The following is a 14,839-nucleotide window of genomic DNA, read 5'->3' on the forward strand; positions in this document are numbered from 1 at the left end:
GGAGGTCTGGATGATCCACTTAGCTGTGCAAGGGCACAAAGCCATGTCTAACACCAGGACCTCTGGACTACCACTGGCCACCAACAGTTCCTTCCGACCAGGGTTGTAGGAAAACCCCAGGGCCTGGTCCAGGAGAGAAGTAGCGACTCCCCGTTGGTGGGAGAGATCAGTCTGGGGAAACTATCCTGCGACACAGCCAGGAACTGTGCCCTGACCTGACTGATCTCAACCTGCCTCAGGAGCTGCATCCCACAGCCTGGGTCATTAAACAAGCTGTACAGGTTCTGGAGCCTCCAGACAGAGAATGACGAAGGGGAGTGGCACAGGATGCTGTGCTCGCCCAGCGCCTACAGGTTGCGTACCCCTCCAGGGCCATCCAGGAAGAGCTTGAGGAGGAGGCCCCCCCTTCAGCTACACTCCTTCACCCAGCCGTCCGGGGAGGAGATGAGCAGCTTGTGGGTGCTAGGCCTCATGACGACCGTGGAAACTCCTGCAGCAGGCTCCTAGTATCCCAGCTCCACACCTGAAGGGAGAGGAGATTAATGACACACATCCAAGCATCTCAGTTTATTTTAGTCATGTCAGCCTTGCTGATTGAACAATAAAGCTTTCAGAACGTTTACTTTTTAGGAACATACAGTATATAATTGTATGGGTATCCTTTCTGCATAAGACACTGTTGAATTTTTTTAAATCTCCTCTTTATTCTCTTCCCTTCATACCTGCACAAATCCAGTCATGTCGCCCATATAGAGGTACAGTTGAAGTCGGAAGTTTACATACACCTTAGCCAAATACATTTAAACTCAGTTTTTCACAATTCCTGACATTTAATCCTTGTAAAAATGCCTTGTCTTAGGTCAGTTAGGATCACCACTTTATTGTAAGAACGTGAAATGTCAGAATAATAGTAGAGATAATTATTTATTTCAGCTTTTATTTCTTTCATCACATTCCCAGTGGGTTTTTGTTATGATACTTTGTTACTAAGTATCATAACAAAAAAGTCTGAAATCACAAATGCTCATATTCCTGCCATCTTTCTGAGCGATACAAAATTAATCTGTACAGGCGCAGTCTGGTTGAAAGGCCCTGTGTGTGTGTTAAAGACCCTCAATTAGTATCTGGTAGCATTGCCTTTAAATTGTTTAACTTGGGTCAAACGTTTCGGTTAGCCTTCCACAAGCTTCCCACAATAAGTTGGGTGAATTTGACAATGCTGGTGTAACTGAGTCAGGTTTTTTTTTYCCACCTTTATTTTACCAGGTAGGCTAGTTGAGAACAAGTTCTCATTTACAACTGCGACCTGGCCAAGATAAAGCAAAGCAGTGTGACGCAGACAACACAGAGTTACACATGGAATAAACAATAAACAAGCCAATAACACAATAAACAAGTCAATGACACAGTAGAAAATATATACAGTGTGTCTATATACAGTGTGTGCAAAAGGCATGAGGTAGGCAATAAATAGGCCATAGTGGCAAATAATTACAATTTAGCAGATTAACACTGGAGTGATAAATGAGCAGATGATGATGTGCATGTAGAGATACTGGTGTGCAAAAGAGCAGAAAAGTAAATAAAAACAGTATGGGGATGAGGTAGGTAGATAGGGTGGGCTATTTACAGATGGACTATGTACAGCTGCAGCGATCGGTTAGCTGCTCACATAGCTGATGTTTAAAGTTGGTGAGGGAAATAAAAGTCTCCAACTTCAGCGATTTTTGCAATTCGTTCCAGTCACTGGCAGCAGAGAACAGGAAGGAAAGGCGACCAAATGAGGTGTTGGCTTTGGGGATGATCAATGAGATATACCTGCTGGAACGTGTGGGTGTTGTTATCGTGACCAGTGAGCTGAGATAAGGCGGAGCTTTACCTAGCATAGATTTATAGATATAGAACCTGGAGCGCATGCTACGGGTGGGTGCTGCTATGGTGACCAGTGAGCTGAGATAAGGCGGGGCTTTACCTAGCAAAGACTTATAGATGACCTGGAGCCAGTGTGTCTGGCAACGAATATGTAGCGAGGGCCAGCCGACTAGAGCATACACTTCGCAGTGGTGGGTGGTATAAGGTTATTTGGTAACAAAACGGATGGGACTGTGATAGACTGCATCCAGTTTGCTGAGTAGAGTATTGGAAGCTATTTTGTAGATGACATCGCCGAAGTCGAGGATCGGTAGGATAGTCAGTTTTACTAGGGTAAGTTTGGCGACGTGAGTGAAGGAGGTTTTGTTGCGAAATAGAAGCCGATTCTAGATTTGATTTTGGATTGGAAATGTTTAATATGAGTCTGGAAGGAGAGTTTGCAGTCTAGCCAGACACCTAGGTATTTATAGTTGTCCACATATTCTAGGTCGGAACCGTCCAGTGTGGTGATGCTAGTCGGGCGGGCGGGTGCGGGCAGCGAACGGTTGAAAAGCATGCATTTGGTTTTACTAGSGTTTAAGAGCAGTTGGAGGCCACGGAAGGAGTGTTGTATAACATTGAAGCTCGTTTGGAGGTTAGTTAGCGCAGTGTCCAAAGAGGGGCCAGAAGTATACAGAATGGTGTCGTCTGCGTAGAGGTGGATCAGGGAAACGCCCGCAGCAAGAGCGACATCGTTGATATATACAGAGAAAAGAGTCGGCCCGAGAATTGAACCCTGTGGTACCCCCATAGAGACTGCCAGAGGTCCGGACAACATGCCCTCCGATTTGACACACTGAACTCTGTCTGCAAAGTAGTTGGTGAACCAGGCGAGGCAGTCATTTGAGAAACAAAGGCTATTGAGTCTGCCGATAAGAATACGGTGATTGACAGAGTCGAAAGCCTTGGCCAGGTCGATGAAGACGGCTGCACAGTACTGTCTTTGGCGGTTATGCGGTTATGATATCGTTTAGTACCTTGAGCGTGGCTGAGGTGCCCCCGTGACCGGCTCGGAAACCGGATTGCACAGCAGAGAAGGTCGGTGGATTTGTACAAGGTTTGCAGCTCTTTCAGAACATCTGCTCTCTGGATTTGGGTGAAGGAGAAGCTGGGGAGGCTCGGGCAAGTAGCTGTGGGGGGTGCGGAGCTGTTGGCCGGGGTTGGGGTAGCAAGCATGGCCAGCCGTAGAGAAATGATTATTGAAATTATCGTGGATGTATTGGTGGTGACCGTGTTACCTAGCCTCAGTGCATTGGGCAGCTGGGAGGAGGTGTTCTTATTCTCCATGTACTTTTTGGAGTTTGTGCTACAGGATGCAAATTTCTGCTTGAAAAAGCTAGCCTTTGCTTTCCTGACTGACTGCGTGTATTGGTTCCTGACTTCCCTGAACAGTTGCATATCGCGGGGACTATTCGATGCTATTGCAGTCCGCCACAGGATGTTTTTGTGTTGGTCAAGGGCAGTCAGGTCTGGAGTGAACCAAGGGCTATACCTGTTCTCAGTTCTGCTTTTTTTGAAAGGGGCATGCTTATCTAAGAGGGTGAGGAAATTACTTTTAAAGAACGAACATGGATCCTCGACTGACGGGATGAGGTCAATACCCTTCCAGGATACCCAGGCCTCCTTGTGCTGGCACACGCTTTTTCAGTTCTGCCCACAAATGTTCTATAGGATTGAGGTCAGGGCTTTGTGATGGCCACTCCAATACCTTGACTTTGTTGTCCTTAAGCCATTTTGCCACAACTTTGGAGGTATGTCCATTTGGAAGACCAATTTGCGACCAAGCTTTAACTTCCTGACTGATGTCTTGAGATGTTGCTTCAATATATCCACATAAATGTCCTGCCTCATGATTTAATCTATTTTGTGAAGTGCACCAGTCCCTCCTGCAGCAAAGCACCCCCACAACATGATGCTGGCACACCCGTACTTCACAGTTGGGATGGTGTTCTTTGGCTTGCAAGCCTCCCCCTTTTCCTCCAAACACAACAATGGTCATTATGGCCTAACAGTTYTATTTTTGTTTTATCAGATCAGAGGACATTTCTCCAAAAAGTACGATCTTTGTCCCCATGTGCAGTTGCAAACTGGTGTTTGGCTTTTCTATGGTGGTTTTGGAAGAGGGGCTTCTTCCTTGCTGAGCGGCCTTTCAGGTTATGTCGATATAGGACTCGTTTTACTGTGGATATAGATACTTTTGTACCTTCAGGCGTTTGGAAATTGCTCCCAAGGATGAACCAGACTTGTGGAGGTCTACAATTATCTTTCTGAGGTATTGGCTGATTTATTTTGATTTTCCCATGATGTCAAGCAAAGAGGCACTAAGTTGGAAGGTAGGTCTTGAAATACATCCACAGGTACACCTCCAATTGACTCAAATTATGTCAATTAGCCTATCAGAAGCTTCTAACGCCATGACATCATTTTCTGGAATTTTCCAAGCTGTTTAAAGGCACAGCCAACTTAGTGTATGTAAACTTCTGACCCACTGGAATTGTGATACAGTGAATTATAAATTAAATAATCTGTCTGTAAACAATTGTTGGAAAAATGACTTGTGTCATGCACAAAGTAGATGTCCTAACCGACTTGCCAAAACTATAGTTTGTTAACAAGAAATTTGTAGAGTGGTTGAAAAACGAGTTTTAATGACTCCAACCTAAGCGTATGTAAACTTCCGATTTCAACTGTATCTATAGTATGACAGCCAGTGGTGTAAAGTACTTAAGTAAAAAATACTTTTACTTCACCATATTCCTAAAGAAAATATTGTACTTTTTACTCCATACATTTTCCCTGACACTCAAAAGTACTTGTTACATTTTGAATGCTTAACAGGACAGGAAAATGGTCACATTCGAACACGTGGTCATCCCTATGTCCTCTGGCCTGGTGGACTCAATATACACATGCGTCTTTTGTAAATAAGTGTTGGAGTGTGTCCCTGGCTATCCATATGTTTTAAAAACAAGAAACAATACATCTGTGGAGTGGTTGAAAAATAGTTTTAATGACTCCAACCTAAGTGTATGTAAACTTCCGACTTCAACTGTACATCTGCACGCAGTCGGGCGACACACATCGCAGAGTACCCTGACCATGGCCCCTGAGAGCCCTGTACTCTTTCTTCCTCACAAAGTCAAAGCTCTTGATCCCGCGGTTGCAGAGCGCGTAAAACGTGGACACCTGTCTCTCCGTCACCAGGCCACTAATGATAGTGTCCCTCTTCAAGGAGCTGCAGTGCCAGTCCAGCACCTTAACAATCCCCAGGTGGGTCTGCACAGAGGTCAGATGTCAGGGAAAACAATATGGTCGCTACTTATCAGCCCAACCAAGGTGCCGGAATTGAGTAAAAAACAGGATGTGTCAGAGAAGTTGAAGAGAAAATGATTTTTATCATAAAAAACAAGAAGACTGTAGTGCTTCCTAACAAGAATATTTGAATATCCTACCTAACTGCAGAGTAGTCCAGAAGCCCCAGAAGGAGATGATGCCCATGCTGCCAGTCAGCAGCTCCCGATTCTCTTTGCAGTAGTGCATACAGAGCACAGAGCCCAAGCAATTGGGCGGTACAGGACCGCCATGCCCTGAGTTGGGTCAGAGAACACATGCAGAGAGAGGTCATCGCAGGCCCCAACGAAGACCCGCTGGCTAGGCACAGAGACCAAGTGCCCCACCCGGTAGCCGCTGTCTAGGGGCAGGCTCAGGTTGTGCCTCAGATCCCCTCGCAGGTTCTCTGTCCACACTGATAGAGGGAGGTAAGAGTTCATGGTTTTGCCGTTTTGAGGTTTGTGCTAATTCTATTTGAGCGTCATGCAATGGCATACCGTCCTGGAAATGATTGCCCTGGCCTAATAGGATCAATAAAATATTATTGTATGGCACTGCTTTTTATTATACACAGTATTATCTTTTAATTTACATCTGTAAATCCCCATGTAATGCCCCCTTCTCACCCGATGCGAGGTCATGGTGTGTCMCCATTGGAAGCCCACCACCACAGTGCCACTGAGGCTTGAGTTGGTAGTGAGGCACTGTATGTAGTTCTGTAGTCCAATTCGTTTCTTACGGGATAGTAAAACAATTCCTATGACGTCAGAACTAGTCAGGTATGATAAAAGTCAAACTGTCAAATCAAGAGTGAGTTAGACAATACCTTTATAGTTTGTTTCAGCTGCTGTCACGCCCTGACCAGAGTTTGCTTTGTATGTTTTATGTTTTGGTTGGTCAGGGTGTGATCTGTGTGGGCATTCTATGTTGTATGTCTGGTTTGTATATTTCTATGTGTTTGGCCTGATATGGTTCTCAATCAGAGACAGGTGTTTTGCGTTGTCTCTGATTGGGAACCATATTTAGGTAGCCTGTTTGGTATTGTGGGTTGTGGGTTATTGTCTATGTTATGTTGCATGTTAGCACAGTGTTTATATAGCGGTCACGTTCGTCTTATTCGTTTTGTTGTTTTTGTTTAAGTGTTCTTCATTAAATMTAGAARWATGTATTCAAACCACGCTGCGCTTTGGTCCGCTTCTTACGACGATCGTGACAGCTGCGGAAGAAAATATTTCCATTCTGGAACAATCGTCATTGAAGTCATGCTGCACCTTATCCCTTTTTCACTTAGACTACATTATCCCTATAATTGAGGATGATTTCCACTTAGTTTGCGATTCACCTGTGTCAATTGAAGAAATTGGAGAGGCTCTGAATTCAATGAAAAATGGGATAGACATTCTATAGACAGTTTTGGGAGTTACTAGAAGACCCTATTTTGAATATGTTTCACGGTTGCATTGAAAATGGGGAAATGGTCTCCACTTATTTCATTGATTCGGAAGCCTGGTAAAGACCCTTCTCTCATTGACAATTGGAGACCAATTACTTTATTAAATATTGATTACAAATTGATTGCTCTGGTTTATGCCAAAAGATTTAGGAAAGGAATAGATACCATTATAAATGAGACTCAAACAGGATTCATGAAGGGCCGTCACATAAGCTCTAACATTCGTTTAGTCTTGGACCTTCTAGATTATTCAGATGCAATTGACTCAGATGCGGTTGTCTTATTTTTGGACTTCTGTAAAGCCTTTGACACAATTGAACATTAATTTCTCTTTCGGTCTCTTTAACTTTATGGTTTCGGTGAACATTTTATCAAAGTCATTCACATGTTTTACAAAGATATAAATAGTTCTGTGTTACTAAATCTTAATACATCCAAAATATTCTGTACCAACAGAAGTGTATGACAGGGATGCCCAATTTCACAATTTTTATTCATTTTGTTTGTGGAACTTCTATCTCTAGATATTCTGAATAATGCAAGTCAATGGCTTAATCATTTTTAACAAAGAAATCAAAATGTCCCAATTGGCTGATGATACTACTCTTTTTTTAAAGACAAAGACCAGGTCGTCCATGCCCTTAATGCTATCACTGCACTCTCTATTAAAACCGAACGTTTCTAAATGTGAAATCTTATGTTTATTTGACTCTGATGATAAAGAAATAGAAAATATTCATGTAAAGGACTGTGTTAAATATTTAGGAATACATCTGTCAAAAAAACACTTAAGTCAGGCAACATATGAATTTCTCTCCTAACATTAAAACCAAGAATATATTGAATAATTGTCTACAAAGGGATCTTTCTATACTTGGGAGAGTGATTCTGTCCAAGGCAGAGGGACTGTCTCGCTTTGTGTACCCCCCTCTTTATTTGTAAATCCCTCAACCTGTAAAGAGATCAACAAGACCTTTCTTGACTTCAAAAACAAGTCAGTCCTCTCTAATAAAAGAGGTGAAGGCGGTCTGGAAGTGTTGGATTTTGTTGACATAAATAACACTTTCAAGATCAATTGGTTGAAAAGATGTTTGGTCAATAATGAATCAATTTGGTCTTTCATTCCAAACAATGTGTTTAATAAGTTGGGATGTCTTCCATTTTTACTGAAATGTAATTATATTCCTGAAAGATAAACCCACTAAATTGGCTAGGTTTCACCAACAAGTTTTAATGGCCTGTAAAATATGTTTCCTGCACAATTGTCCCCACATAAAGCTCYTTTGTGAAATAATTCAGACATAACTGTAAGGAATAAATCATTGTTCTACCCTAGCTGGCACGAGAGGAATATTGACTTTGTTCTTGATGTTTTTGACAACAGGGGTAACATTCTTGCATATGAACAATTTATAACATTGGATGAGATTCCAAAACCTTTCAGAGAGTTTATTTCTGTGATCAAAGCCATTTCTAGTGGTCTAACTACGCTAATGAAAACTGATCTTAGCTTGGTGATGATCCCAGAGCTTATCCAGGACTCAGTTTGGAAGGTGTGGGCTTACTTGAGAAATCTTTTTGTAATAAATACATAAGACACATTTTCCATTCACGGAACCAACTTACGCCTAGAGGGAAAAAATTATGGAACATGCTTATTCCTGACATTGTCTGGAAAAAAAGCTTGGTTGATGCCTTACAAATATTGTATACCAAACAAATTTAAGGAAGTGCACTTTACATAACATATATCCATGTAATTCTATGTTGTCCAAATTTGTGTCTATTGATGATATCTGCGTTTTCTGTGAAAAAGAAGGGAAACATCTGACTCACTTGTTCTATGAATGTAAATCTGTGATATAATTTTTGGAAAACCTTGCAGAATACTTATTTGTTTGTTAGTTTAGTTTTTAGTTTTTATTACTATTTATATATTTTATTTTTTGTATGTATTTAGTATTTTCTTGTTTATACCTATGTTTTGTTTTGTTAGACATGTTTGATGTAGCGATGTAAGTTGTTGATTATTTTGTATTATGAATAAAAAATATATAAGAAAAAGAATATGAATTAAAAAATATATATATAAAAACAGACTACATTATATTTCTTTGAAAAATTGGCGTATTATGACGTAGCAATAATGTAATGCAGCTTAATAGTAAAACGACACCTTTGCGTCATAGTGGTTGGCAGGCATATAAAGTGGAGATGATGGGATTTATGTTTTCAGTCATGTCCAAAATAAAATAGTCAAACGCTGTATGCCACTATTTGTGTCTACGTGTAAAAATGCTTTGATTATAATTGACTGCCACAAGGTTGTGCTATTTACTAATAAGTAGGCTACAACTCTATAACAACAACCCCAAATAGACAATTAACGTGATGTAAAATGATTTAGAGACAAATGTAGCTAGGAACTGTTATACCACAAAAATATAACTGCGTATTTCTGAATAGCGCTGTTGTTTTTTCGAGACATTATTGCAACAGCGCTCATTGCATTTATGCAATGAACATACTAACACGTCTATGTATGCTTGTAGAATACTGCCCTTCATATGTTACTATCGGTACTACAACAACCATGCTCGCACAGGCGCATTGCGGCGTGAGATCGTTTGCTAGCGCAGCACGGTGGTTTCGCCTGGCTTGTGTGATCCGACTCCGAGAGAGCATTCCTGGCAACGTTTGCGAGCGAGATAGAAACAAGCAGCCCACTATATTGTTCAATCAATGTTTCTCCTAGGATTGGGGATTTCTAAAGGGATATAAGTTCGTCGAAAGTGCGAGAACGTCGATAGGTAAGAAACACTCCCAAGTCGTATTTCAAAAGTAGTTTGAGTAATAGTTCGGGCTCCTCAACAACATTGAAAAGTGACGAGTCAGCTAGTGAGGTAACGTTCGCTACCATTGCTCACTACTTGCAACTGGCCAGCGAGAGCTATAACTTCATTCCTGCTATGCAGCCAACAACTTGCATACTACGGGTTATTTTTGAATCGTTGTTGCACCTATCTAAACACGCAGTGAATATACGTCTCACATAGACCCATATTATTCCGTTAACTAGTTAAAACATGGTATATCAGTCTCAGAAATAATGTTTTATTAACTAAAAAATGCCCGATCCTTCCTGGTCCGCCGTCTTTCAATACGCATGCGCATAGTATTTTGCATACTCCGTGTTTGTACTTTTTCGACTTGATTTAATCACACTTGTAAAGGCCAAGCGGCAGTGCTAAAATGACAAGTTCCAGACAATGGAACAATTGTCTCGTTAAGTGAAACGCAACAACATTTGGGAATGTAATCAAGCCAGCTAGCTTGAACGAGCTTAGAATTTTGAAAAGTGCTGCAGTAGGAAGTTGCTAATGTGGGTTTATTTAGTTTCGACTGAATTGCCCATAAAAGGTTTCCATGTAAACACACTGTTTTCTTTAGGGGATTTGTGTTGGGTAGTTAGTTATACGTTTCGTGTTTGGCAGCCTACGACAATGTTTTGGTGTTGTGTGATTCGTGGGTAAAATCTTACGAACGAGCTAGTTAACTAACTAGATCACTGAAAATGGTTGTTCCTAGTATGGGTGACTCTGGCTAGCATGCTAATTAGCTAGCTAGATCATTTTATTAACTAAAGCCCTCATAAGTGGTCTTACTGATTTCATTCAATCAATCATCTTTCATTCAATCATAGAAACTTAAATGTCAAATTCTCCAATATTTGTTTTGCCATTGAACAGAATGCTAGTTAAGCAAGCCATGCTGACCTGTTTGTACACATTAGTGTCAATGCTGATCAGCTGTCATTGTGACATGTTAAGGTCAGTTGTGTCTGCCACCTGACCAATCTTATCTGTTAGGCAGTTGTAGTTTACCCATAACACTGGAATGGAGTTTGTGATGTTAAAATGTCCTCTTGATTCAAAGCTATCTATCTACTTTGTTCAAAGTCATCTGGTTGGTGTGCGTGCAGTGCAGTGGGAAAGGGGGGTGAAGCGTCTACATGTTGTATATTAGTCCAAATGCCTGTGCACTGAATGCCGCAGGAAATAACACATCAAATATTAGGATAGACCTTTCATGCAGGGGGCAGCATAGATATGACGGCGCTTAACAATTTATTTTGGTTGCTTTCTCTCCGTGACTAATAGAATGACGATACCGGCAGTACCGACGAGAAAAGGTCAAGTCCACTAACTTCCCTGCTTCTGAGAACAGAGGGTTTCAGATCAGCTCATTAATGTTACACTAATCACGTCTGCAGTTTCCTCAGGGGCCTATTCACTTAATTTGAAGGAAATTACATTAGAAAGGCAATGCGTGCTTGTGAAGTTCTGAATACCACAGTTAATGTTGAATAACCACGACCAGGTGCCTCTAATTCCAACTTCAGATCCCCTCATTCATCCCTACTGCTTCCAACTTTACAGGTGCCTATCACTGAAAGAGAAGTGTTTAATTATTTATTTATTATTTTTTATTTTTGGATCATTACCATCAGGGAATTTCTATCAATGTCTCATTTTTGATCAAAATATTTGACAAAAGTTCTTGAATCAAAACCTAAACTAAGAGGTGTTATGTTTGGTTAATAGAGAATCAGTCTTGAAGCAGTTGAGCAGGCTATGACCTGGTTGATACCGCTTCATGGAATTCTCATGTCATCAGTGGTCTCACCGGTTGGTGACCTGCTGGAGGGTTGATCATGCTTAGGTCATAGGGTAGGCTACTGTTTGGACCAACAAGGGAAGTTATGTACTGCAGTCAAATGCACTGAGGATTTAACTCCCTAAAATGCGATATTATGCCATTTACATGCTTTGGGAAATTTATTTAGATGACTAGTTATTGTTGCCAGTTGCTGAATTGCTAAATTTGATCGTTTTTATTTTGGTTTATTTTGCCTTTCAAAGTTAACATTTCTGTACGACTTAAATCACCTCTGGAGAGAAAAGCGTGCCTTTTTAAAAAAGAATGTAAAAGCAGCATGTTTTGGTTTAACAAAATGTTATATTTTTTTATGTTAATTCTCTGTGGTTACTTGGGATCCCGTAGTACTGCTTCCCAATGTAGTTCCATAAGGAACCGTTCAAAATGATCTAGATGAATATGCCGTAGTTTCTTGCTGTCTCTATGATTAGGCTTACATTATAAATAAAGTACAAAGACTTTAAAATACAAAGGGAATTGTATCTGGGTGACCCCAGTTGCATTCTAACCTGTAAACCTAATGATTCACGCCCCTCTCGTTGATGACTCATCGAACTCTGTGTTTTAAAAAAAAGATAAAGACCACTGATTCAACTGGTTCTCAAGGGTACACTCTTACATGTTGACCAAACCGGCATCGCTCGCACGTTGATTTTTGTTCACCCACACCAGAAGCGGTCAGGACACGCAGGTTGAAATATCAAAACAAACTCTGAACCAATTATATCAATTTGGGAACAGGTTCGAAAAGCATTAAACATTTAAGGCAGTTTAACTAGCTTGCTGTTGCTAGCTAATTTGTCCAGGTGTTGCAAGCTAATTTGTCCTGAGATATAAACATTGGGTTGTTATTTTGCCTGAAATGCACAAGGTCCTCTACTCCGACAATTCATCCACAGATAAAACTAGAAAGCTAATTTGTTTCTCGTCATCTCTCCTCCTTCCTACAGGCTTCTTTTTCTTTTTTGGACTTTTATATGGCGGTTGGCAACCAACTTTACAGTGCATTACTACAACCGACAGGAGTGTGAATGTCAGTTCATCTTTCAATCACCCACGTGGGTGATTTTTTGCAACACTTGCGCACCCGACGCGAGGGGTGTGGGCAGCATGTTACTCAGCTGTTGAGTTAAAAAAAATCATAAAATGAATCGAACATGGATTGAGTGTCCGGTGTCTTCTCTAAAAGTAGACTATACAAGCCCTATAGATTTATTCCTTTATCTTCCACTTAGTATTTTTCAGTTTCAGCTATTCCAACAGCACAGTTTGAGTCTTAACCACCACACAGGTAGTCAGTCCTCCCTCTGTTTTGTAATTTTAGATCTATACTGTTTCTTGCCAGGTTTCTCCCTGGCCCCTGGGGACTTCCTGGTTAAATAAAGGTTAATAGAAATCAACAATGTACTGCACAGCCTCACATAAGATGCTGCAGACAGACTGATCCATCATGCTCATTAGTGTAGCATCACAGCTCCGAGAGGAGGAAGCAGCCTCAGGCTAGAGATACCATCTGGCCCTCATCGTGCTGGAGAGAGCGTCATATGTTTGTGCATTGTTTTTGATTTGAGCACATATCACTCACATCCTGAGTAAATAAATAAATAGTGTTTATCTGCTATTGATGTTGTAATCTTACAATATAAGTACATGGCATGCAATCGGCATTATCCCACCTCCACCAGTGTTGCACTAGTGTTGCTCACAGAATCTCTTTGAAGTATTGGCCTCCCTTGAAGCCTGTCTGTGACTCAGCATGTATGACAGTTTCAACAGTTTGAGTTATATAAAAAGGAGCAGGATGTTCGTTAAAATAAGGATCTACTTTATGGCTCCTTTACTGTCATAAAACATCGTCCCCTAACCCCATTCCCTCAGGCACTAACCCCCGAGGTGTTTATAGATTCTCTTTTTGATAGGGAGGGAGAGCGAGCACTTCTCCCAGACCCAGTGTTTATTCCCCTGCAGGCTTCCCCAGGCATGTTTGACTGGGGTAAATATAGCCTGTTGGTTTTAGCTGGAGGATAAACACAGATGTTGAGTAGACCTTCCTCGCCACAGAACAGTGTCCTCCCTGCACTGAGGGAGAAATGTCCCACTGTCCACAAAGCTTATAGTTATAGGACTTAGTAAGGTTGCTGTTAGGGCTGTAAGTCTCTACAACAGGGGTTTTTCTGCATGAAAAGGGGCTTAGGTGGTGGGTGTTTGGCAATGGGTGGGCGGCGAGGCCGAATTGTATTTCTTTTTTACCAATTTCCTGCAATTCTGCAAGTCCATGTAGCAGATAATGGACCTTAACAGATATTTATGTATACTGAACCAAAATATAAATGCACCATGTAATAATTTAAGATTTTACTGAGTTACAGTTTATATAAGGAAATCTGTCAATTTAAATAAATTCATTAGGCCCTAATCTATGGATTTCACATGACTGGGAATGCAGATATGCATCTGTTGGTAACAAATACCTTCAAAAAAGGTGGGGGCGTGGATCAGAAAACCACTTATTATCTTGTGTGACCACTTTTGCCTCGTGCAGTGTGACACATTTCCTTCGCAAATAGTTGATCAGACTGTTGATTGTGGCCTGTGGAATGTTGTCCCACTCCTCTTCAATGACTGTGCGAAGTTGCTGGATTTTGGCGGGAACTAGGACACGCTGTCATAGACGTTGATCCAGAGCATCCCAAACATTCTCAATGGGTGACATGTCTGGTGAGTATGCAGGCCATGGAAGAACTGGGACATTTTCAGCATCCAGGAATTGTGTACAGATCCTTGTGACATGGGGCCGTGCATTATCATGCTGAAACATGAGGTGATGGCGGTGGATGAATGGCACGACATTGGGACTCAGGATCTCATCACGGTATCTCTGTGCATTCAAATAATTAAGCTATAAGGCCCGAGGGAGTGTGGTATATGGCCAATATACCACGGCTAAGGGCTGTTCTTATGCACGGCGCAACGCAGAGTGCCTGGATACAGCCCTTAGCTGTGGTATATTGGCCATATCACAAACCCCAGAGGTGCCTTATTGCTATTATAAACTGTTTACCAACGTAGTTAGAGCATTAAAAATATTTTTTTCATACCCAAGGTATATGGTCTGATATACCACAGCTGTCAGCCAATCAGCATTCAAGGCTCGAACCACCCAGTTTTTATAATAACTAATATTCATGGGTTCTAACTTGAAAAATTATTTGTTAGTTTACAAATGTACAATTTATGCTCCCTGCATATACAAACCACAAAGACTGATGGAAAGTCCTGAACGCAAGATCGTCATTTCATGACTCACATGGTGGAGGAACATATTGCCTGTAGCTTACTCTACATTGTAAGCTTGGTTGCCACCAAGTGGCATTTTCACTTTTTATTATGGAAAACAGCTGTGAGGATTTGTTTTTAGAATTTTTA

The 14,839-nt window shown here is 41.2% G+C and overlaps 1 protein-coding gene across 4 annotated transcripts in view; it reads left to right on the forward strand.

Moving 5' to 3' along the window:
* The first annotated feature begins 9,313 nt into the window (after positions 1-9,313).
* sipa1l3 (signal-induced proliferation-associated 1 like 3) overlaps positions 9,314-14,839 on the forward strand; it is a 97,187-nt gene continuing 91,661 nt past the window's right edge. For 3 of the 4 annotated variants that reach the window (XM_023982657.2, XM_023982656.2, XM_023982658.2), the window contains exon 1: positions 9,315-9,504. The gene's annotated coding sequence lies outside the window, so the exon portion shown is untranslated. Of the gene's footprint in view, positions 9,505-14,839 lie in introns of all 4 variants that reach the window. The other variant, XM_023982659.2, reaches the window with a different exon arrangement.

The sequence above is a fragment of the Salvelinus sp. IW2-2015 genome, linkage group LG4p (genome assembly GCF_002910315.2).
Source record: "Salvelinus sp. IW2-2015 linkage group LG4p, ASM291031v2, whole genome shotgun sequence".
NCBI classification, from domain to species: domain Eukaryota; kingdom Metazoa; phylum Chordata; class Actinopteri; order Salmoniformes; family Salmonidae; genus Salvelinus; species Salvelinus sp. IW2-2015.